A 22,066-nucleotide genomic window follows, 5' to 3' on the forward strand; every position below is an offset into this window, starting at 1 on the left:
ACCACAGCAGCTAATGAAGGTTGGAGGAGGCATATGAAGACCCTTAATTAGCTCGGTTGTTATTCTTCCATCATGAACAATTCATTAACTCCTGCCTTATCTATGCTGCTGTTTCCTCTCTTAATTGCACGTTCCCTTAACAATATGAGCTCTGGGGGAAAGGGGTAAAAGTGGGGAGATGAGAGCCCCCACAAGCGGCAGAGGAGATGCTGACAGGCGAGGAAATGGGTAAGGTCTTTGGCAAATTCCTACATGTGAGAGTCCTTAGCAAAAACACTGATGTGCTGCTAATTGTTCTAATTGGTTCCAGCAGCGAACCCAGCCCAGATGGGTGAGGACAGGCATTTACTAACTGGGCTCCTACTGGCCCCAGAAGTCAGTGTGGAATTGCTGACAGAATATCACACACAGCGAAGAAAGTGCTGATCCTGCAGCCCCAGCTTTGGGATCCGGGAAAGGAGCACAGGTGAGAGCTCTCGGTTTGCTTGTTGCTGCATTAATTTGCTCAGGGGGCAAAGTTTCTGGATCCTTTGGGCTGTCTGGGTGAGGGAATAGTGCTGGGGTGTTTTTGGCCAGTGCCAAGGACTGTGCAGCTCCCTTTCACAGGGCATTATTGGAGGCAAAGTGGTCACTGGAGCCCAAAACCTTAGGATCCCTTAGGCAGAGGTCCTTATCAAGCTCAGGTCTTTCCCATGCTCCTGGTCCCTTTTCCCCACCAATAAATGCCTCAAAGTTCCTAAGATGCTGAGGAGTTTGATAACTGAGGAGTTACTTAAGGGGAGGGACTTTGGTATCCCAAAACCTTCGTGACTGGAAAGCCTGCCAGGCACTCAGGGAGCATGAAATCCGGTTAGAAAACATCTGAAGCTTGGTTTTTGTTGTTTTTTGACTATTTTTTTCTTCTTCTTTCTTTGGTTCCTTTTTTTTTTTTTTTTTTTTTTTTTTTTTTGGTTTGTTTCTTTCCAGTAACCACAAGGAGTAGGAAAGATGGTTTGGGTTTTTTTTTTTTTTCTCTCTTTTTAAGTGGACTCAGATTTCTGTAACATCTCTTGGCACTTTATTTAAAGAAAAAAATAATCCTACCCTACTCCCTCTGACTCTAGTGTTGAAAGCTTTAAGCAAGCACAGCTAGCTCTCTTCAGTGGGAAAACTTCCCGTGCTGTCTCTGTACTGCAGGCTTTAAATTTAAATGGAGAACAATGAGTAAAGGATAATGGGTGAAAGAAATGCTGAAGGTTAGATGAATTATCACACATCTGTAGCAAGTCAGTGAACCTTGCTTGCTGGAGGAGCTGCCCTGGTTTATCAGACTGGTGGCAAGATCTGCCTGCTCTGACCTGCCCACAGATCAGCAGCATGTGTGATGCTGAGGGGTTGTTCTTTTCTTGGCTTGGTTTTAAGTCAGTTTTAGAGCCAGCTCTAAGTAATGGGCTAAGTGACCTGCATGAGTAAACCCCAACCCCTCCTTTGCAGGTGACAGAGGTGAGACAGAATGACCATGACCCACCAGCCCTGTTCTCTGTTTCATGTACAGCTGATGCCATTTTCCCTTTTCTGCTGCAAAAAGAGGTTTTTAACACCTGAGAGGCATAAGACAAATGAGAACTGTTAGTCCCAGTGCTGAGATGCTGCTGTGGACCTGCTGGCTGTCGCTGTGCCTGGCTGCAGTGACAGACCCTCTGCTTCCCAGCAAACTTCTGGCTTTGATCCTTTGTGCTTTTGTCTTGTGATGGTGTGAGCTGAGGAGGTGGGTTCTCTGTGTGCCTAAAATTGGGTGTCCATTAAAACATTCCCGTGTCTAGTGGGTCAGTGGAAGGGAGGAATTCTGCTGCTGGCAGTCAGCCTGAGCCTGCCTTGTGTAGGACACCTGCAGGCTATGGACAGGGCAGCAGTGGACAAGTGGTACTGGGCTGTGTATTGTAGGTGTGAAACCCTGTCTGTGGGATGGGTTGACCAGGTGGGAATCCATGGGGACATGGGACACATCTGGGCTCTGTTCAACCCTTCCCCACACACAGACACTGATCCCCAAAACCTCCTTCTTTAGGGGTGACTTTTTCAGCTTCCCACAATGTCCATGGGGGTGAAGTCGCCACCAGCAGAGTTAAAAAGACTTTCTGGTAAATAAAGGTAAATAAAGCCCCAAGCTCTCCCATTATTTTAAAGAAGCTGCCTCCCACGTGTGACCTTGGGTGTGTGTTGATGGGAGCCTGCTGCAAGGGTTTAGTCTGAAACCAAATCCCCTCTCCCTCTGCCTTTCTCCCCGAAATGGGAGCTGTCATCATCCTGCTCAATCTTTTAAGTCAGCCTGAATGCTGATTGTCTTTCTTTAGTAAAAGGAAAGAGTCTGGGATGCTGCATGAGGCTCTGTTTTAAGGTGTGCTGTCACTTGCTCTGTGGTATTTGCCTGGTCTCCTCTGCCTTGTGGCTGCAGTGAAGGTGCATTCCAGATGAAAGGTTTGTTGAAGTGAAAGCGGGGTGGATGGGAAGGCTTGCAGGCCTGTGGACAGACCTGTTGTTGAGGCCACTGAGGTCTCTTAGAGCAGGCAGCTGTTGGTAGGGATGGGAGGAATGGCAGGCACACGGGGTGGCTGCAGGTCCCCCACGCTCTGTGGGTGAGAGGAGCCCTGGGAGTTGCCCCTCTCCCCATGGGTGAGAGTGTGGGTCTGGGGTGGATGGGGGTGAGACAGGCAGAAACTGGGCTCTTGCTGCTCCCTGATAGGAAACACAACCATGAAACTACTTGAAATACCCATCATAAGTAACAAATGCACTAGCAGCTGCCAGGAAGCTTTTAGGGGATGGACGAGCAGTGGGATACTCTCTGCTGAGGCCTAGTTTGAAAGCTTTGGGCTGATTCAATGGGGAGATGATATATCCCAGGTGAAACATAATCCCTCTGACAGGGATGAAATAAGCTCTCGCAGCAGGTACCTTTCCCTGCTGAGTGTGGTCTTTTCCCTTCCTGGCCCCAGACCACGGCCTACTTGACAGGGCCGTCTTTAAGCATGTCAGTCAGAGTGCAGTGGAGAAGAGAAGGCAAACAGGAGGAGCACAGTGGAAGGGCAAGTTTGAGTGACCTGATGATGGGGTGGGGACACAAGTCATTGGAGTGTGGGTGAAATGAGTGGCTCCAGCAATGAAATTCTCAGCCTTTCAGTGAACACAAGGAGGGAAAAACTGTCTGGCTCCAGAACAATACCTGGTGACTTGTGTAGAGGAAGAGCTCTGGCACTGACCAGTGCATGAGGCTGATGAGAAGTGATCTGGGCAGGTCATTCAGAAAATCTGGTTTGCTGGCCTGGGAAGGACATAATCACTTGGGCTGATGTTATCTGGGAGGCTGTGTTGAGGAGGAGGCAGTGAAATGGACAGGAAGCAGGAGCCTCTGTCCCAAAGTCAAGCCTTGAGGTCCCAGGGAGGGTGCAGCTCTGGACATCACTGTGTCACATCCCAGGCTCCAAATCCTACAAGATCCCAAAATGTGGACCTCAGTAGGAATTAGGCATCTAGCTCTTGATAAGTGGAGCTGAAGTGATTTTTCCCAAAGGTTTTGGGGCACAAAAGGTAAAAGCCTCCAAATGTCCCAGACAACAACATCTTGTCTCCTCCTTAGCCTGCATTAACAGGCAACAAACCCATGGTTCCTTTTGGCACAAAACCTTGCTCATATAGGCTGGTTTAATAATGAAATTGGTCTCTTTCTAAGTTAAGAAAAAAAAAGTTTTGGTTTATTATTATTTTCAATGACATTCTTATTTTCAGATGGCAATATCATGAATAGGAGGGCCCTGCTGAATAAACAGTTATTACCTTTCCTTGTGAAGAGAATGTTTTGTTGTGTTTGCAAAAATGACTTCTGCTGCCATGTGTTGCTCTTTAAAAGCTGAAGAATAATAAATGAGCAAGAACAAGCATCTCAGATACAGTGCCTATTTGGAAGGAAAAATCAGGTTTGGTATTGTGTGCATCGTTCAATTTATTTTATGTTAATTTGATATTTTTCTTTTTTATTTTGGTGTAGCCTGATTAGTTCCACGTGTTTTCCCCTAAGGATTGGACAGTAAAACTGCTTGTCTCAGTCATCAACAAGATAAATAATTGGCAAATTCAAGGTCTCATCTCCTAAATCATTCCTCAGTTGCTTGTGGCCCTCACAGAGCTCGGTTGCCTGTGCGCTCGAGTCAGCGGTTCAGTCCCCAGTCTGGGCTTTCACTGGTCCCGGGAGGCCAACAAACCTCTGATTACAGAGCCTCACATCGGCTTGTCTTGGCACATCTGCTGGAAGAATGCGAGCAGCCGCTGGGATCCTGTGGTCAGGGCTGGTATTTACAGCCAGGGCGGAGGAGCCTTCCCAAAATGTGCACCCTGGAGCGCGCACCTGGCAGCTGTGCCACCCCCCTGCATGGGGCTGGGGCCATGGCCTGCGTGGAGCTGCTGGGGCATCTCCTCCTCAGTGGGTTTCCCAAGCTCACAGCTCAGGAGGTGCTGACCTGCCGATGTCCAGGGATGCCTGGAGATGCCATGCTGACCTCTGTGATTTAACAGGCTAGTCCTGAAATGGGCCATCTCAACATCCTTATCTTCTCCAGCTGCAGGTATCAGTGCCAGGTCCAGCTGGCCTGAACATAACCCCACTCATGGGTCCTGTAGAGTAGCCATGAGATGGAAAATGAGAACATGAATACAGCCCCTGGGGTGCAGCCATGTGTGAGTGTTGGGAGATTTGAGATGGACACATAGCTGCTTCTTCCTATGCCGTAGTTGTCTGGTTTCTGAGGGAAGCGTGAATCCCCCTACTTGAGTAAGAGAGATGTTGGACTTCTGCTTTTCTGTCCCTGTGGGTTATTTCTGGCCTGGATTATTTTTTTAAGCAGTGCCACTTGTGTCTGGTGGAAATCATATACAAAGTGTAACCCCACCACAGTTGGATAAGTTGTACTGTTGTCCTGGGAATGTTAAAGGAGCTGAACTGGATGGTCCCTTGTCTGGTTATGTTGTTTTTGTTGGTTTATTTTGGGGGAGGGAGTATGATTGATTTTTAAAGTGAAAGAAAGTGCCAAAAGCAGAATGAGAGACAGCTCAGTGGTGATCTCTGAGCTTAAGGAAAAACAGTGTAAATCTGGAACAGGCCCATAATCTTCAGAGTGGGCTCCAGACTTCTTAGCAGCAGAGTCACAGTTTCTGCTGAATTGGAAAAATAAAGCAGCCCAAATGCCTCTTGTGAGAGGTCCTGGCCCCTTGGCTCGAGTCAGGCGTGTTTGGAGCAAACCTGATGCCTTGAAGGGGAAGCCACTGAGCCCCAAGGAGACCACTGGGGATGCTGGGCATGGGGGATGCAGAGCCCTCCCCTCCTTTGGATGGTGTCGAGGAGTTAAAGGAAGTGAAGCTGGAGGAGAATGAGTGGATTGTGCATTGCTGGAAAAAAAGGTCACCTTAACACTCTGCAATGTGTGACAGTGACACCTGTGAAAGCTGAATTGGCTCATTGAGTTAAAGCTGAGCAAAGCTGTGCACTCTTGTGCACGTGTCCCCATCTGGACTTCAGCTACCTCGCCTTTTGTGGCGGTAGTTTTGGACGAGAGCATCCAGAGCCCACTCAGGTCCTCCTTTGGCAGGTGCCTGGTTTGGATGCTGGGTGCAGGCACTTCTCACAGTGTGGACACTTGCTTGACTGGGGACATGACCCAGGTCTTGTGGTGGTGCTAAGCCGCAGCCAGAGCATTGTCCTCAGCAATGCTTACATTATCCCAATTAAAACAATGATGGGAAACTCAATGGGCAGCTTCCTTCAGGGACTAACCTCTGAACTGTGGCAATCTGTCTTTGGTCCTCTCCTTGCTTCCCCTGTTTTTCCAGGAAGCAAATTGGTTGTGCAGCTGAGAGTTTTATTTCATAGGTCTTACTTTCTCTTTTTTTTTTTTTTTTTAATTATTGAGATATTTCTGCCTGGGGAATAGTTTCCTAAGAAAGCAGAGTGTGTGTCCAGTGGGGTGTCAGCATGGGGCTGGGGTGGGGAGCTTCACCTCAGTTCTGGAGCTGTCTGAGTGCTCCTGAGAGCTCATCAGCCACTGAGCCAGCCCCTTTCATGGATATTTCCCATACAAATGATGAACTACCCTGGCAAGACAACTTGGAGACAGCCACCAAGTCTCCTTTCATTTCAAGTCTTCCCTAATCATTGTCTTATACTTTTTATAAGCTTTCTTTATTCTCTTTGGCCTCTTAGTATTTGAATTTTGGGACTAGGTCTAGCTTTTCAAGAAAACAGCTTGCTTCTCTAGTGGCTGCTTAGACTCTTCTCATCCTCTTATTCCAGCTCAGAAAAAAATGGAATGGTTCACATTCTTCTTTTGGGTCTAGAGGGTCCCTCCATGTACAGTGAATATTTGTTGGTGCAGAAGAGTGAAAAAGCAGCAGAGGACTGGATCAAGCAATTTGGCAGTCAGTGCAACTGGCTGGCTTGAATTACGTGTTAAAGTTTTGCCAGTTGTCAATGTGTTGAACATTTTGTATCATAATTATAAGATTTTTAGGAGTCCCAATGCAGATTTTCTATATTTTGTTGTCTGAGATTTGTGTGGTTTTTCTCTTATAGAAAGAAAACTTGCCCAGCAATTAGCTGCACACATTTATGCCCTTCTTTTTTTAATGTACAGTGGAAACTAGCATCTGAAATCATTCTTCTTCTTCTGACAGCAACATCTGTAAAACCTTAATGCTGCAAGGAGGCAGGAACCAAGAGGTTTATAACCCCCTGCTGAAATATTGGAACGACCTTATTTCCCGGCAATTAGCTTTGCTCAAAACATTTTTGTTTCCTATTAGAAGCAATCTACTAACATTTACATTGATGTGTTTAATAGTTGTTGGCCATCTCTGAATTCAAGCAGGCAAAGCAGGAGGAGAGGGAAGGAATATATGCTTTGTAAACCGTGAGAGTATTTGTGTTGCATTGTATGTTGTCTGTGTTGATAGTGGTGGAAACATCTATCGTGCTCTGCTCCAGAATGGGAATGACATCCTTTGGGAAAGGGAAGAGATCTGGGACTGGGCCAAAGCTTCTCTACCACTACAGCACATTGGGACCAGCTCCAGCAGCTGCTGGAGAGTGGGTCTTGATTCAGCTGCACCCCCTGAAGAGTGGAGAGGTGAGGAAAGAAGAGGAAGGCGCAGCACCTACGTGCAAGATGGTGTAGAAATGAGCAAGGTCAAATGGTGAGGAGTTAGGTGAAGGAATGGTGAATGACTGGATCATTCCCCTTCTTCCGTGGATGCATTGATCGCCAGCAGCTCCTGAGACCTCTCTGAGACCATCAGCAAGAAGCAGATTTTTGACTAAGTGGCTGAGTTTGGGTTTGTTTGAGGGTTGTTTTGTTTTTTTGGGGTTTTTTTGTAATTTTTTTTTTAGGATGTTGAGAACGTGATGTAATGGAATGAGACTGAGAATCAGATATTTTAGGTTGAGTTGAAACATTTTAGGTTGAGTTGAAACATGAGGAAAGCCTCGTGTCTGAACACATTGATAGCCTGGGTTGGAAGTGGTAGCAAATACTGTGGCAGTGTTGTTTTGTAGGACCAGGGGAAAGAAATGCCTATTTTCTCCTTGGCTTTGAGATCAGCAAGATTAATGTGTATCTAGATGAGGTCCCAAGTGGATCTGAAAAAGATGAATTGTTTAATTGTTGAAAAAACGCAATTTTTGGGATGTTGAAACAAAGTTGAACTTGAAATACTGGGGATGTTTAAGGACAGTGTCTTGTGTCTTTGTTTTGAAATTAACGTGCCTTGAAAATGGAAAGAACATAAAAATTACAATTTAGGATATTGTTAATTGGCTGTGGGATGTCCCTCTGAGGAGCAGCATGGAAGGGAAGATTCTTGGGGAAACGCCATAGCCCTGCAGGTGATGGATAATCACTCTTGGCATCCCACAGGCTTTTGTTGTCTTTGCTTTCTGGAGGTTTCCTTCACCATGAGATATCATTTTAGAAGTTTGCTCCAGGATGGGCAGCAGATGGTGTCAACTCAATTTTGCTGAAGTCACAGATGATTCACTCACTTTGGCTGAAAATGAGCTTTTCCTGGCCCAGTTGCTCTTCCAGCTATGCCCCAGTTCCCCATCCCTTGGGCTGTGTGGCTGTAAGTGTTTTATAAGGCTGAGTGTTTAGCTGGATACCCAAATGGTCTGGGTTAAAAACTAATCCCTTTTGGGGGTGTGGCAGTGAACTGTAGCCTGGAGCTGCAGGCATTTGGGATGGTAACTTCTCAGTCTGGCTCTGCTTTGGGAGCCAAGGCTTTGCAGAGTTGTACATGAATATTCCATCATTCAGATGACCTCTCTCCATAAATCATCCCAATGGCCAATCCTCAGTCATGGTTGTGTTGATGTAAGTACTTACTACCACAACTAGAGGTGAAGAGGGTCTTTTGACAGCCTTGGGGAGCAAAAATGTGTGCCCCAAAGAGGCATTCTGCCCCCTCTACCACCCTTGGGACACTGGTTGGGTTCTCAGTGGGGTTTGGAACACCTCTGTTGCATCTGACTGGTGTGGGGGTGAGGGTTGGTATCTCTCTTTGTGGCATCACATCCAAGTCCACCTGGTTCCTTAGTCCTCATGGATGGCTGGAGCAGAAAAATGTGAGCTGAGGACTGAGATATCAAACCTCCACTGATGTGTGGGGACATCAAGGGCTGAGATGAACCCACCTCTCCTGCTCTTTGTCACAGCCTGCTGCAGAGGGAGGGTGCTGCTGTCAGTCGTCAGCCTGTCTCACTCCAGGCATTCCTGGCACAAGTCTCTTCAGGTCTGCCTCTTTGTGCACAGTCTGGTAATTCCTCCTGCAAGGAGTTCATTTGTCTTTGCTTTTTCTTTCTCAGAGGGTGGACCAACTCCCTGCTCCCCATCCTCCCCTCCTGAGACACAGCCTGAAAAATTATCCTCCTCTTCAGCTGCAGAGTCCCTGGCACATGCCTTGTGCTGTCCTGGACAATCCCTGCCCAGCCATCTCCCTGCAGCAGCAGGAAAACTTAATTTAAGCACCAACAGGAGCAACACTATGTCTGAACACCGAGGGGGAGAGGGAAGGCTGTTCAGGAATCCTGCTGGTTTTCCCAGCAAGGGATAAACTGGCCATGAATCAACTTATGATTTTAAACATCAGAAGGTGAAGGGCTGAAGCAAATTTATGTAGGGTCTGGTGAGAGGAAAAAACTCAAGTGAGTTTTATGATAAAGGTTGGTGCTTTTCTGAAAGGGACAAATTGCCTTAAGAGCCTCTTTAATATGTCTTTCCTAGTGGAATTATTTCCATAATACCTACCCCACACAAACCACTTATCCCCTTAAAGAGTGTGGTGGGTAGGGGAGCACCAGGGAGGCTTTTTGCCCTCATTACCAGGTCTGTAGATTCCCTTCCATCCCCCAGACTTGAGTGTTGTACTGGTACCACAAGGGCAGTGGAGGAGCAAGCCAAGGCTGGATTGGACTCTGGCAGCTTGTTTGGTTTGGATCTTGTTCCCAGAGCTTCCTCTGGACACAAGGGATGTGCTGTTGGGAGAAAGGATTCACACTGCTCCCCACTTTTAACTAGCTAGAGGTATTTGGGAAAGACAATGAGTTCATCTCACCCATGGCACCAAGGACTCATCCCATGCAAAACTGTTCTGCTTGCAGCTGGCCTGGGACAGCTTCCATATGTTCCCCCTCGAAATAGAGGGTGCCCTGCCTTTCTCCTCATCTGCTGGACAAAGAGGCTTTTCAGCAGTGGAGATGCCTTAATTCAACTGGGTATTTTAACTGAAGGTTGTTTCTCTGTGCTTTGGGTGTTCTTTTGTGCCAAAAACTGTCACAATGTGTGGGAAAGTCCCCTTTCGCTTTTCCTGAAGGACAGGTTTCTTTTCACCTCCCAGCTGCAGGCAGGCTCAGCACACAGATTTATTTAGGGCCAGGGATGTGTGTGTGCATGTGTTTATTTTTCTTTTTTTTGGAAGGTACAATGTTGTGGCGGCCGACAGCTAATCCTAAATTTGGGATACCTGACATGGTAATGAGAAAACAAACCTTCCTGCACTTAAAATGAGTGACAGGCCAGGTTTGGCCCCAGCAACCTTCAGAACTGGTTTGACCTTGCAACCAGATCTCCTGGGCTGACTGACAGCTTTTTACAGCCGCATTAGGGCTGAGCTGACCTTGTTTATCTGGGGATTCACCTGGGAGACAGCAGACATGTCCAGGGATATTAAGTCTCAAGCTGAAAATGTTTGCTCAGGTATTAGGGGGAGAGTTAATTTAGACTGAATACCTCCTATGTGGCACCAGCCACTGCTCTGAGGGACGCTGTGCCCCCTGGCTGATGACAATTGGTTTAGACTTTCTTTAGAAAGTGGAATCTCCTTTGAGTGGAGCAATGCAGAGCCCTTCAAGTCTCTCTGAATTTCCTTTCACAATTAATACTTTTGGGGTTTTGGTAAAACAGCCCAGGTGAAGGTGCAGGTTGATTTTCCTGCAAAGGGGTCTTGCAGCTGGCACCACAAATGCCTTGGACCATGCAGACTCACTTTTGTTCTATAAAATATGACATGTATCAGCTGCCATCTGTCCCAGCCATCCCCTTTACCTGGTACCTACCAGCTCCTTCCTTCCCATGCAGGGGGATGTCCTCCCCCTGCTGCAGTGACTCAGGAGAAGGCTGAGGACAGCAGTTCTTCATCTTTGCTTGTATAGACCCAGAAGGAGAGGACCAAGATCTAGAGCTGCCATCCTGCTGCACCCCAAGGATGGGCAGAAGAGGATGTAGATGGTGCTCTGCCTTGTCTGCCCCTATCTGCACATTTGGGATCATCCAAGGGATGCTGTCTCAAGCCTGATCCATGCTGATGTCACGTGGGGAACTAAGCCATCCCAGCAAAAATATTCCATCTGGTGTGTGATTGGTTGCAGCCTTTGATTTCCAGCAGATTTTCCACACGTGTGCCCTGGGCAGGTGGTACAGCCCTCCTGCAGCGACCCTGGGTGCAGGCAAGATGATGCTAGGTGCAGGGATATCTTGGGATTTAAATTTTTAAAAGGTATTTCTTTGGGCTTGCAGGCAACAAACATCCCTCAGTGTGTGAATGAGTGCATGGGTGGTGCTGGCTGTGTCCCACCCCTCAGAACACTGCTGTTCCCTGGGGTCAGGCAGGCACCTTCACTGCTGAGATTCTCCAGGTTTCCCTCTCCTGCTTTTTGTGATGAATCACGACCAATCCTTCCTTTCCAGATTGCTCTGACAGGTTTCTTTTCCTCCTACCATAATAACTTTTCAAGAGTGAAGGTTTCATGTGCTGGCATCCCACCCGTGGGTGTCTGGTCTCTGCTGGATGAGGTTGGGCTCACAGCAGAGAGAGGCTTGGGGAAATCTGGAGCTGATTTTTGGTAACAAAAGAGATGTCCATGGTGTGACATCCCTTGAAGAAGGAACCCTTCCCTGGTGCTGTAGGGAAGATTTTATTTAGTTATGTCCTTCCCATTTTCCCTGCTGGTATTCCCTGGTATCACCCCCTGCATTTCTTCTGCTCAGGTTTCACCTTAGCCCTCCCTCTTGCCTCACACGTGCTTGTTTGGGAATGTTGGGGTAATTGTGTTGTCACTGTATTGCATATTTCCACCTTGGCAGTGGACCTTTGGTCTGCAGCCAAGGTAGGAAGTTAAAATGACTGTCTAGTGTGAGAGAAGATAACCTTGTCAGGATTCCCCATAAGCAGCAGAAACTGAAATCTTCAGGGAGGAGGGCTTTAAAGCAGATTTCTCTGCAGTTTGTGGAGGCAAGGGATGCTTTTCTTTGTCTCAGTTCCACAAAAATTTTGAGACCAGACAGGACAATTAAAAATCCCTCATTATAGGCTTGACTTTATTCAAATGTCACACGTTGTGCTTAAGTGTAGAGTGAGCTGCTGCTCTAAGGGACAGCCAGCAGCCAGCCATGGAGCCTCCTGTCTGTGCAGCACACCAGAGCTGTGTCCCTTTGTATTGTTTCTGTCTAGCCCAGGGCCTCAGGTGCCCACAGAGCCTCTCCTGAGGGCCCCAATGTCCCCAGGTAGAGAAGCGAGGAAGGCACAGATGAAAATCTGCCAAGGAGGAGTAGGATGTGGTGGTGCATCCTACAACTGGAGAAAGAGAGCAAGAAGCTCACTGGGTTATGCAAGTGCTCAAAATCCTGAATATTTATTTCTCTTTCTGACCCACCCTGCTTGGTGTTCCTCTGCATCAAGTTCTGGCAGGTCTCTAAAGGCAGAGAATTCACACGAGCAGAAAAGGACTTTTGCACCAACCTGGGAAGGATTATACCAGCTGGTGTTCCTACCTCTTGCTCCTGGGAACTGGTGGGGAGACATCAGCTCAAAGTGCCCTCTGGATGTGGGGATCCTCAGCACAGCATGAGCACTGCTGTTGGTCCCTCCAGAACCAATCCACCCTCAGTAATGAGCCCAGCAAAGAGGGGAAGCATTGCAGCAGTTTGGCCTGGAGGGCTGGAAATGTGGCTGCTTCAAAGTGAAGCCTCCCTGTGCTGGGGGAGGCTGGGATCCTGCTGCCGAGCTATTTATTTAAGAAAAAAAATATTATCATTTCAGGCGTTGGCAGCATGGGGTGTATCAGCCATTGTATCAAAGATGTGGTTTTAATGCACTTTCCTCCGCTTAAATGCTATTTGCCTTCTCCTTCAGGCAATTGAATTTAAGAAAACTCTGGTTGCCCAGGTTTTGTTGAACAAATTGGTCCCTGCACACACAATTCCCAGGAGGAGCCAGCTCTGCAGAAACTCTGGGAGCTGTCACTTCAGTGCATGGCTGGGATGGGCTGAACGGATTACCCAGCTCTGCATCGTCTGCTCTTTTATCTGTCTCAAAGCAATGGGAAGCCAGGAATAACCCCTCGGGGTTCCTCTGAGCCTGGCGGTTTCTGGAGCCCGGGGTCAGATGACTGTTATTGTAGCTAAAGGTGTTTAACCCCAATTGATTTTGACAAGCCCTATTAGTGAATCCCACAATTACTTATTGGGTTTGGAGAGGAACGTTGTCAATGTAAAGCTGGATGCTCTAACCTGAGTCGTGCTGACAGGATGCCATAGGTACCAAAGGTCTCTCTGCAGGAATCAATGGAAAAACTCCCCATCGATCTCTGGGGGCAAATTCTGGCCCTTCCCCGGGGTCCAGCAGCTCTCAGGGGTATCAGAGTCAGCCCTAAAAAACAATGGGTTGGAATGAGATGTATGAAGCCTCCTACTCTGCAAAGTACAGAGCATCCCTGGGTTGGGCTTAAATGAGCCTTGTTTGTAGCACAGCTGCCCACATTCCAGCCCTGGGGAAGCGTGCAGGAGCCATGGGACCTGGTGCAGAGCACAACAGAGTCCCTGGGAAGCTGCCCAGAACAGGCTGAGGGTGGTTTCTGCTCCCCTTCAGACCTGACCTGTGCCCCAGCTTGTGGAGAAGAGGGTTGAGGATGTTTGGTCCCTGTGGCTGCATGAGCAGAGGGAGCCTGCTCAGAACCAATGTTTATCCCATGGGATTGAGTTCAGAGCCCCAAAGCCCTGCAGGCTGGAGCCGCTGCTGGGCAGGCACAGAAACTGCCTGGAGACTTGAATCTGTGAGAAATATCAAGTGATGAGTTCTCCGAGGCTCATATCCCAAAGATGCCTGAGATCATTTGGATGTGAATGGGAGTTATGTGCCTAAGTAATCTCAGAGGATCTGGGCTCAACAGCATCGCTGAATTTCTTCTTTTTTCTTTTTTTTAAAAAATAATAATGCAAGAACTGGGGAAATAAAAGCACGATCTTAAGAAGGAAATAATGGCATTAGCCCAATATTTTAGCGGAGCGGTATTGCTCTGCAGGTCAGGTGTAGGTGTTGGTAGGTGGCAGGCAGCAGCCTGCTCTTCTCCCATCCCGGGGCAGAGAAATGTGGCTGTCACACTTGTGAATGCAGTTCAGCCCAGAATTCGCTTTCGGGCAGCAGAGCAAGCAGCCTCTTGGAAGCCCCTCAAGTTTAACACTTGCTTTTGCTTCTCGGTTGCTTGGGGAGAGGAGTGACCCTCGCAGGGAAAACAAACAGCCGGCACCGGGGCGAGCGCCCGGAGCTGCCGTGAGACCGCGCCGGGCTCTCGGGAGGGTTTGGAACAAACACCTTGTAAAACGCAAATATTTGAATAGCGACGTTCACGGCTAACGTGCCAGGTCGAGGAACGACTGCTTATGCTTTCTGCTGGCTGTCTGAAACTTAAAGGGTGAACTTAAGGATTTTCCAGAGACAATGCACTATTTACATGCTCATCCTGCAGTTAGCGGACACGATTATGAGCCATTTATTTAACAAAGAGACCCTAGTTAATCAGCAGTCTATTTATTGTTTCTTCATAATTTGGCAGTAATTCATAACTTTGTCTTGTTTTTCATTATGGGCACAATTGCACTAAGTGTGCTTGCTCCCCATGTACCATCTCTGAATTTTATTTTCCCTTTGAAAATTGCTCATATTCTTAAATAAAGGATCATATTTAAATGGAAAATATTTATTTCAGATGATTGCTTACAAAAGAACCAGTTCCTTGCCCTGTTTTGTGTTATTAAATTATTTTCTTTGTTTTATTGCAGGCTTTTTTAGCTTAGCCTCTGGAAACCTGGGCAACAGAGGAGGAGGGTGTAGGTGTTGGAAAGCACTTGAGGTCAACTTTGGTCATTGCTGTCCTGTGTAACTGGGTCAAGTCACCGAATGTCTAAAGGTAAGGAGGAGTTTTATGCTGGTTTTAAGGCTGTTGTTAGTTATCTGGCAACGTGTGTCTGGTCTCTCTGCCCACCTGTGGGGTGTGGAGAAAGGCTGATGTTGCTGTGCTTCTCCCAGCCTCAACAGCCTGCCCTTGACTCGGGTGGGGTCCAAGCCTGGCTGAAGGGACTCCAGGCTGGGGTTTGACCTCCACCACAGGAGATCCCATGCTCTAGCCTGCTTGGCTGACATTGTGACTTTCACCTGGAGATCCCAAACCACCGAGGTGCTTTTATCCCTCCTTGGGCACAGAAGTCTCCTTCTCCAGGTGCTAGTCTGCCCTCAGGACTCTTGATTTCCAGTTGTGTGAGAAGAATGGGGCTCTTTGGCTGCTCCCCCTGCCAGGCAGAGAGCTGAGGCAGCAGCATGGCCAGGGAGCCATTCCTGGGGCACTCAGTGCCAGAGTGAATCAGGCTACAGTGACCTGCAAAGCCTCGTCCTAAATATTGTCTCTTCTCCCACCAACTGCAGTATTCAGGGGACTGATGATATCAATGAGAGCTCTTGGTGATGGCTGGAACCGAAACAAATCACTTTCCCACCAGGAAAAGGTCATCTGTGAAATTTCACGGACAGTTCCCCCCACTTCTTAAACACCCCCTTCACTTTGCTTTTTTTTTTTTTAATTTTATTATTACTATTTTTTTATCTGTGTAATTGCATGTCAGGCCAAGTGCACTCAGAATGTGAGCAGGGTCTGATACAAGGAGGGTGAAATGAGATAATCCATGTTTTCATCATCCATAGGCCTCTCTTTTCACGGGCCGTGGGCCGTACTTTATTAGGCTGAGCAGCTCTGGGCCTGCAAGAAAGAGGAGCCCTTTCTCATCCCGATGAGAATAGTGCAGTGAATGGATTCCAAGTGTTTACTCAGCATTTGTCTCGTGGTTTATCAAAGGAATGAGGAGGAGGTGCCGACAGACCTTTTGTCCTGCTGATGTGTTATGACAATGTTCCATGAATATGCAGAATGGCAGAAGGGATTAGAGCCAGTACAATTCCCCTCCGGCGCTTTTTTTTTCTTTTTCTGCCTTTTTTTTTTTTTTTTTTTTTTTTTTTTTTTTGCCTGGGATGTTCAGGGGTTTAGGAGTGACCTGCTCACAGTCAGGGCACTAAACATCAGATTTTCCTGCAGATAGGGGTGTAAAAATCCCACACTTGTCCAAAGCTGTTAGCATCTGACTTGAAGGTTGGGCTGTCTTAGTCACTCGCTGCTCTTTATGAAATTTCGGCTGGCAGGAACTGCCTGGCTGAAAGCTTTGTGTTTTGGGAGACATGGAGATATTAGGGCATAATTAAAACTTGAGTCAATCAGTGACACGTGAAGCCCAGGGCTGCTGGGGCTGTGACCGCTGCTCCCTGCTGCTGCTGGTGTAGACCGGCAGTGGCACCTTGCTGTGTTTTCCTCTTGCTTCCCAGAGTCCTGGCCCAGGAGTTTGGGTGTGATTCAATAAACAGCGCTGGCATCAGGCATCTTCATGTGCTGTTGTAGATGGGCAGCTTAATGAGATAACCCTTGTACACACCTCTGAGGTGATGATTATCCCTGTTCTTGCTGTGGGCTACAGTGGGATGGTAGGAGCAGACACGTTGTTCCACAGGTGTAAGTCCAACCATTGGTGTTCCTGATTCCTCATCTCGAGGTAACTGCTGAGCCATAGCCAGCAGCTATCTGCTGGTAGAGTGGCTTTGTAGGTGCAATTATGCAAAGATGTCCCATAGGAGAAATGACTCTCCATTGGTTTCCTACATCCCAAGAATCTTTTCTGCCTTGCTGCTTAAATGATCTGGTGGGGAGTTCCCCAGATACATAAAGGGAATCATGACTTTGAGTCCCTATTGGGCCACCCAGGAGGAGGGGTGTTGGACATGCTCAGCACTTCTCTGATTCTTCTCCTGTTGAAGCCAACAGACCAAAGCTGAGAAATGTTAAATCCACCTGAAATCTCCCCTAGTCCAACCAGAAGGTTGAAACTAACCTGTTCCACCCTTGCCACATACGTGTAAACTGGTTGTTCTGGCCCTTCTTGTACCCTTCTGGTCCTGCCCTTGTGTTTGGGATTTTGGTTGCTCAGTGGAGTATCTGGAAGCTATTTGATCTGAATCAGAGCAGGGGTGGGACATAGTCTGCTCTGTCCCATGGGAATCCCCCTGCCTGTGATGACCACATCTGCTGTGGGGACATCCAGTGAAGGCCACGGAGGAGAAATTGCTGTCATATCTTCCTGTACAGAGATATTTGAGCAGAGGTACTCTAAAGGTGGTCAAGGACACCCGGCTGCTCTGTTCCTGTCTCCTTGGAATATCTGCTGTGTGGGGTGGAGGTCTGGATCCTGTGCAGAGCATCCCATGGCAGGCTTAACCTGTGGCTGCTGTTGCCACTGTTTTTCCCTGGAATGGGGGAGTTTCTTCACAAGCATCAACCTGAACAAGGCCTGAGAGACTCTCTGGGGCATCGAGTTTCTGTTTGCAGAATGAGGCATTTGCTGAGCAGGTTTGTAATTTGAGTGTGTGTTGGGGGAAAAGGGAAGAGGCAGAGCCTTGTGCAAGTCCTGGCACCAGCTGTGCAGAGGTACCCCTCGCTGCTGTGGCATGTTTGTTCTCCTTGCTGCAGTCCCTCTGCACCCACCCAGGAACACAAGCAATACTGGGGTTCATGGATTTTGATGCAGTGATCCCAAGCCCAGCTCTTGGCTGCTGGCCCCACGACAGCGGCTGGCAGTGGCTCCTGCTGATGGAGGGTGTGTGCTCTGGTTTGCTCCCTGGGGAGGTTCTTGATTGGTCTGTGAGGAAAATGTGACTTCCTATCTCCAAGGCCAAGGACCACTGTCCAGCCAGTGCTGACATCCCTTCTGTGGGATCTGCTGAGCACTGGGGTGTGTCCATGCTGCAGCTGAAATGGGGGACCTGAGACACCTCAGCCTTAGATCTTAGGCCAGCCAAATTCTGGAGACTGGATTCAAAGGAAAGAGAGCATTTTACCCCATCTGCTAGCTCACTCACCATCAGCAGCAAAGGGTCTTCCTTTGGCCTATGTGGGTGTGCACAAAAGACCACGGTTTTCAAGTTATCCTTTAAATATCTGGACTCCTCAGTTGTGTAAGGAGCAAAGAAACCAAAACAACTAAATGGCAACAAATCCTTCCCACTTGGAGAAATCTGTGATGGAGACACAAGAGTCAGCAGCCCTGGGAAGAAGGCCAACCTTGGTCTCACAGGACATTTACACCACAGACACCCCACTGTTGAAGCAGCCTTCAGTTCTCTACCCATTTTTTATCCTTTGGGATTATGTTGATGGCTGAATGCTGCATCTGAGTCCCTTTTCCTTAGGGGGGGACTAAGCAGTGGAAGAACAAGCCTGTGGCAGATACCAACCTCTGGATTTTGTGGGTCTACAAGGCAAAGCCATTAGGATCTATTTGCAACAGCTGATTCTGTGGTGGAAACTGCTGAACCCTCTGGTTGGATCTGTCTTGCTGATGGGACCCCATAACTCCTTCATCCTGGTGGATAAATAGATATCTCAAATACCTCCGTGTTGCTGTGCTGCTCATCTGGGACTTGAGACACATCTTTTGATTTCCACTCCACATGAATGTGCTTGGGCTTTTGAGGACTCCTTTTGTTGCTGATGATTTTTTATTTTTCTTTGAGAATTTTATGGCAGGATTTAAGTGGCCAGTTCTTGTTGGTTTGCATGGAAGCTGGATTTCTAACTTTTACAAACCTCTCCCAGACTCTTTATGCTGGAAAACTGATGATAAGATCCTATATTTTTTTCCTCTTTTTACCTAGTCCCAGATTTGGCTGAGGTTTCCTCTGTCTCCCTCTGCCTCAGTTGCCCTCCCTGTGAGGGTGGGGGACGAGCTGCCCCTTTTTGATCTTTTAGGTTTACAAAGATTTGCCATACCTGCTGAGAAAAGCACAAGGCAAGAAAATCCATGCAAAGTTTTTACACTCGGAGTTTGGTATAAAGAAAATGGATAATATTCAGTCCTCTGATCATTCCAAAGAAGGGTGTGTAGGGAAGCAAACTGACTGAGAAAGGGAAAGGAAGCAGGTGATGCTAAATTTTGTCTCCTGACTTGTTCAGTGCCTGCATAAATCTGTATCTGCATCTGTATCTGCCCTGTTATGCCCTGGAGATCCCCAGCTGTTGTTTTGTAGTTGATAATTTCATGTTATTTTGAAGAGGATTTCTTCCCATAGCACTAAAGGATGGCACCTCCCTCCCAGCCTGGCCCCCACCACAAAGCTCTGCTCGAGTATTTAATTCAACATTTATTCTGCAAGGACAAAAAGTATTCTTGGTCATCCCTGGGAGAGAAATCCCTCCCTTGCCCTGCCTGACATCCCAGATCTCATGTCTCAGTCATACATCACACATGGCCTCCTCAACACTGACACTGCTCCTTAAGTCCATCAAATGGAGCAGGCAGAGAAAAAAGTGAGATTAAATGCTGAAGTTCTTCCTGCAGTGGAAAAAATAAGAGATCCTCTGCTCCCTTACCACAGGTTTTTTATTCAGAAAACTTGACCATAGCATGTTATTCACCCATTGCTATTCTAAAATGAAGTTATAAAGGTTAATCCACCAACCCCATCCTACAGAATAGTGAAAATCTTTTTCATGCAAACAAAAACTAAAAGTATACAATATATAACACCATGTAAGGGGGAAAAGCTTCCAGACATACTGAGCAGATGCATCTGCAAAGTAGGTGTAAGACTTTTGGTTCCATCAGAGAGTATTTGGATGGTGGTTGTGATGATGTCACTGCCTTGCTGCTTTGCTTCAGATGAGTCAGTCCTTCATGCTCTACTTGCATTACGAAATGGGCAGAAAATAATTTCTGACCTTTCCCCAAGGGTGTACTGTACTGGACATTTTTTAAAGAAGGGTTCTTGTTTCTGATACGGTGAGGTCTCCAATCCTTGCTCAAGGGCCATCCTTGAGGCTGAGATGATGTGAAGGCAGAGCTCTGCTTCCTACTCAGCTGATAAGGGAGGTCAGTGTCTGGTTTTGCACTTATCCTCTTGGGTATCCAGGATCCGAGACAGGTTTCAAGACCAAATCCATCTCCCTCATTGTTTATGCTCAGGGTGGCACTAGCAGATGGAGTTGGCCTCGTTGCTAACCTTCTAAATGGACCCTGAGACCTGGATGCTGCTGCCTCCCTGCATCAAATCCTGCCTGTGAGACAGATTCCCATCTCAGCTGGAGGACTCCAGTGTCCTCAGCACTTCAGCAGTGGCAGATGGAAATGAATTAACTAAACTTCTGTGCACCCCCAAATTAAAGAAATGCCTGTATTGATGCTCCCAGCCCCAAGCAGCAACAGGCAGGGATGGTTTTGGCTGGAAGGAATGTGAGGAAAATGCTGTGATTCACACTTGTCCAATCTGATTTGAGTCTGAATCATCTCTCTCTCTCCTTCTCACTAGGAAATGATGTGATGAACACCAGTCTGTCATGGCTGGAGACTTTTTACCTGTACCACATGCACTTGTAAGTCATTGCACAGAATCTTAGATTTTGGTCATTTGTGGAGTGGTCTTAAAGGCAGATAAGGTTGTCACAACCTCAGCCAGCTTCTCCACCTATACAGGTGAGCTCTTTCCATTTGAGACTGAAGGGCTGGGCAGTGGCCAGGTGTGAGGATCTCTGCTCTTCTTCCCCTCAGATCACATCTCATGGCTTCACCTCTGTGTCCTGTTCCATCCCCACCAGCCCATGAGATCCTGTTTCCTACACAGCCTCCATTCACCTCATCCCACCAGCTTGTGGGGTGCCCTGTACCTTCTGCTGAGTTTAGTGCTCCCTCTGCACTACCAGGAGGGGCTTCCCAGAGGTGCCTGGCTGGGCTGGGGGGATTAGGGAGTCTTTGTTTCAAAAGCATTTTAAGTGGTGAGAAGAAAAACAACCTGCAGGTCGGGCTGCAGGCAGATCAGGCTGAAGGTACAAGACAGGAGGGAAATTTTTCATGACAGAGGTGTGCTCCTGGCCTGAGGGGAGGGAAGAGGCTATTATGGTTGGAGTCAGTGAAATCACTGCTGGCAGGAGCATTAAACAGATAAAAAAGAGAGTGGATAGTGAGCCAGCAAAGTGGGATTTTAACCATCTGCCCAGGCTTGCAGCTAATTGGTCTGGTAGTTATAAGGGAGTAGCAAAGCAACAAGGAAAAGGGAAGTTTTGCACTGAACTCCTTGCCTGGGAGCTCTGGTGTGCAGCATCTGGGGCAGCTGGGCCAGTTCCTTGATTTCACTGACAATCCTGAGCCTCAGCAGGCTTGGGGAGCTGGCTGGGGACAGGGTTTGGGCAGCAGGAAAACCTTTCACATGGCAGCTGGGAAGCACTGGAAGAGGCAGAACTTCCCAGTGTGAGGAAGGTTTGGGATAATGTATGGGATCAGGGGGAGGGAAATAGTGTGGCACAGAACACTCCTGCTGCAGTGCCCCCATCCAGGCTGTTTTCCTGCCAGTTTCTGTTCATTCTTGTGATCCTCAGACAGATTTGTAGTGGCTTCAGGCATGCCAAGTGTGCCAGCTTCTCCCATGGACCTGGCTGCCTCTTTCTGCAGTGAAAGCATCAAAATTTTGGAGGAGGGCTCAGAACCAGCCCTTTAGAATAAACCCTGCAGGGCTGAGAGCTTTATCCACCTACCTGGCATCATGTAAACAAAGCCTGGGAAACTTGGTCAGTGGGCATCAGCATTTAGTTGGGAAGGGACATATTTTAAGGAGAATTGGAGGTAGCTGGAGAACAGGAGACCATGGTTTCTAAGAACATCTGCTCTTGCAGGTGCTGCCCTCAGTAATTTTGTGTGATGGTCTCTTCTTCTTCCTCTGGGTGCTGCATGGGCTGAATCCTTCCAGGACAGAAGGATGGTCAGAGAACAGTCAAGGTTGTGCCCTGCTTGAAACAGCAGGTTGGTAGGGAAGGTTCACCAAATACTGGAATTTTTCTTGAGCAATAAAAGCAACAAGGTTTGTAGAAGCAAAGTCTCTAAAACTCCACACCAAATTTTGTCTGCCATCAAATATTTCAAGTCCCTTGAAATAGTTTTTGTTTTCTTTCAAATTTAAACAAAAATATGCTTCTGTTAGGAATATTATTTTTGATAGACAATAAAAGCAAAAGGATTTTTTTCCTCCCATCCCCTTTTTTCTATAGGAATTAAAGGAAACTTAAAAAATATTATATCAAAATGAACTTGGGGAAGAAAATCTGGACTGGCTGCAGTGGGAAAAAACCCAAAACTTG

The 22,066-nt window shown here is 47.5% G+C and overlaps 1 long non-coding RNA gene across 1 annotated transcript; it reads left to right on the plus strand.

The window, feature by feature from the left end:
• The first annotated feature begins 373 nt into the window (after positions 1 to 373).
• Positions 374 to 22,041, plus strand: LOC148183712 (uncharacterized). The gene is made up of 3 exons (XR_015773368.1): positions 374 to 466; positions 14,631 to 14,758; positions 21,977 to 22,041. It is a non-coding gene; the product is annotated as an uncharacterized LOC148183712 (long non-coding RNA).
• The last annotated feature ends 25 nt before the right edge of the window (positions 22,042 to 22,066 follow it).

Source organism: Pseudopodoces humilis, chromosome 10 (assembly GCF_049639895.1).
Source record: "Pseudopodoces humilis isolate 2021_Gansu_Grassland_sample_001 chromosome 10, ASM4963989v1, whole genome shotgun sequence".
Classification (NCBI taxonomy): domain Eukaryota; kingdom Metazoa; phylum Chordata; class Aves; order Passeriformes; family Paridae; genus Pseudopodoces; species Pseudopodoces humilis.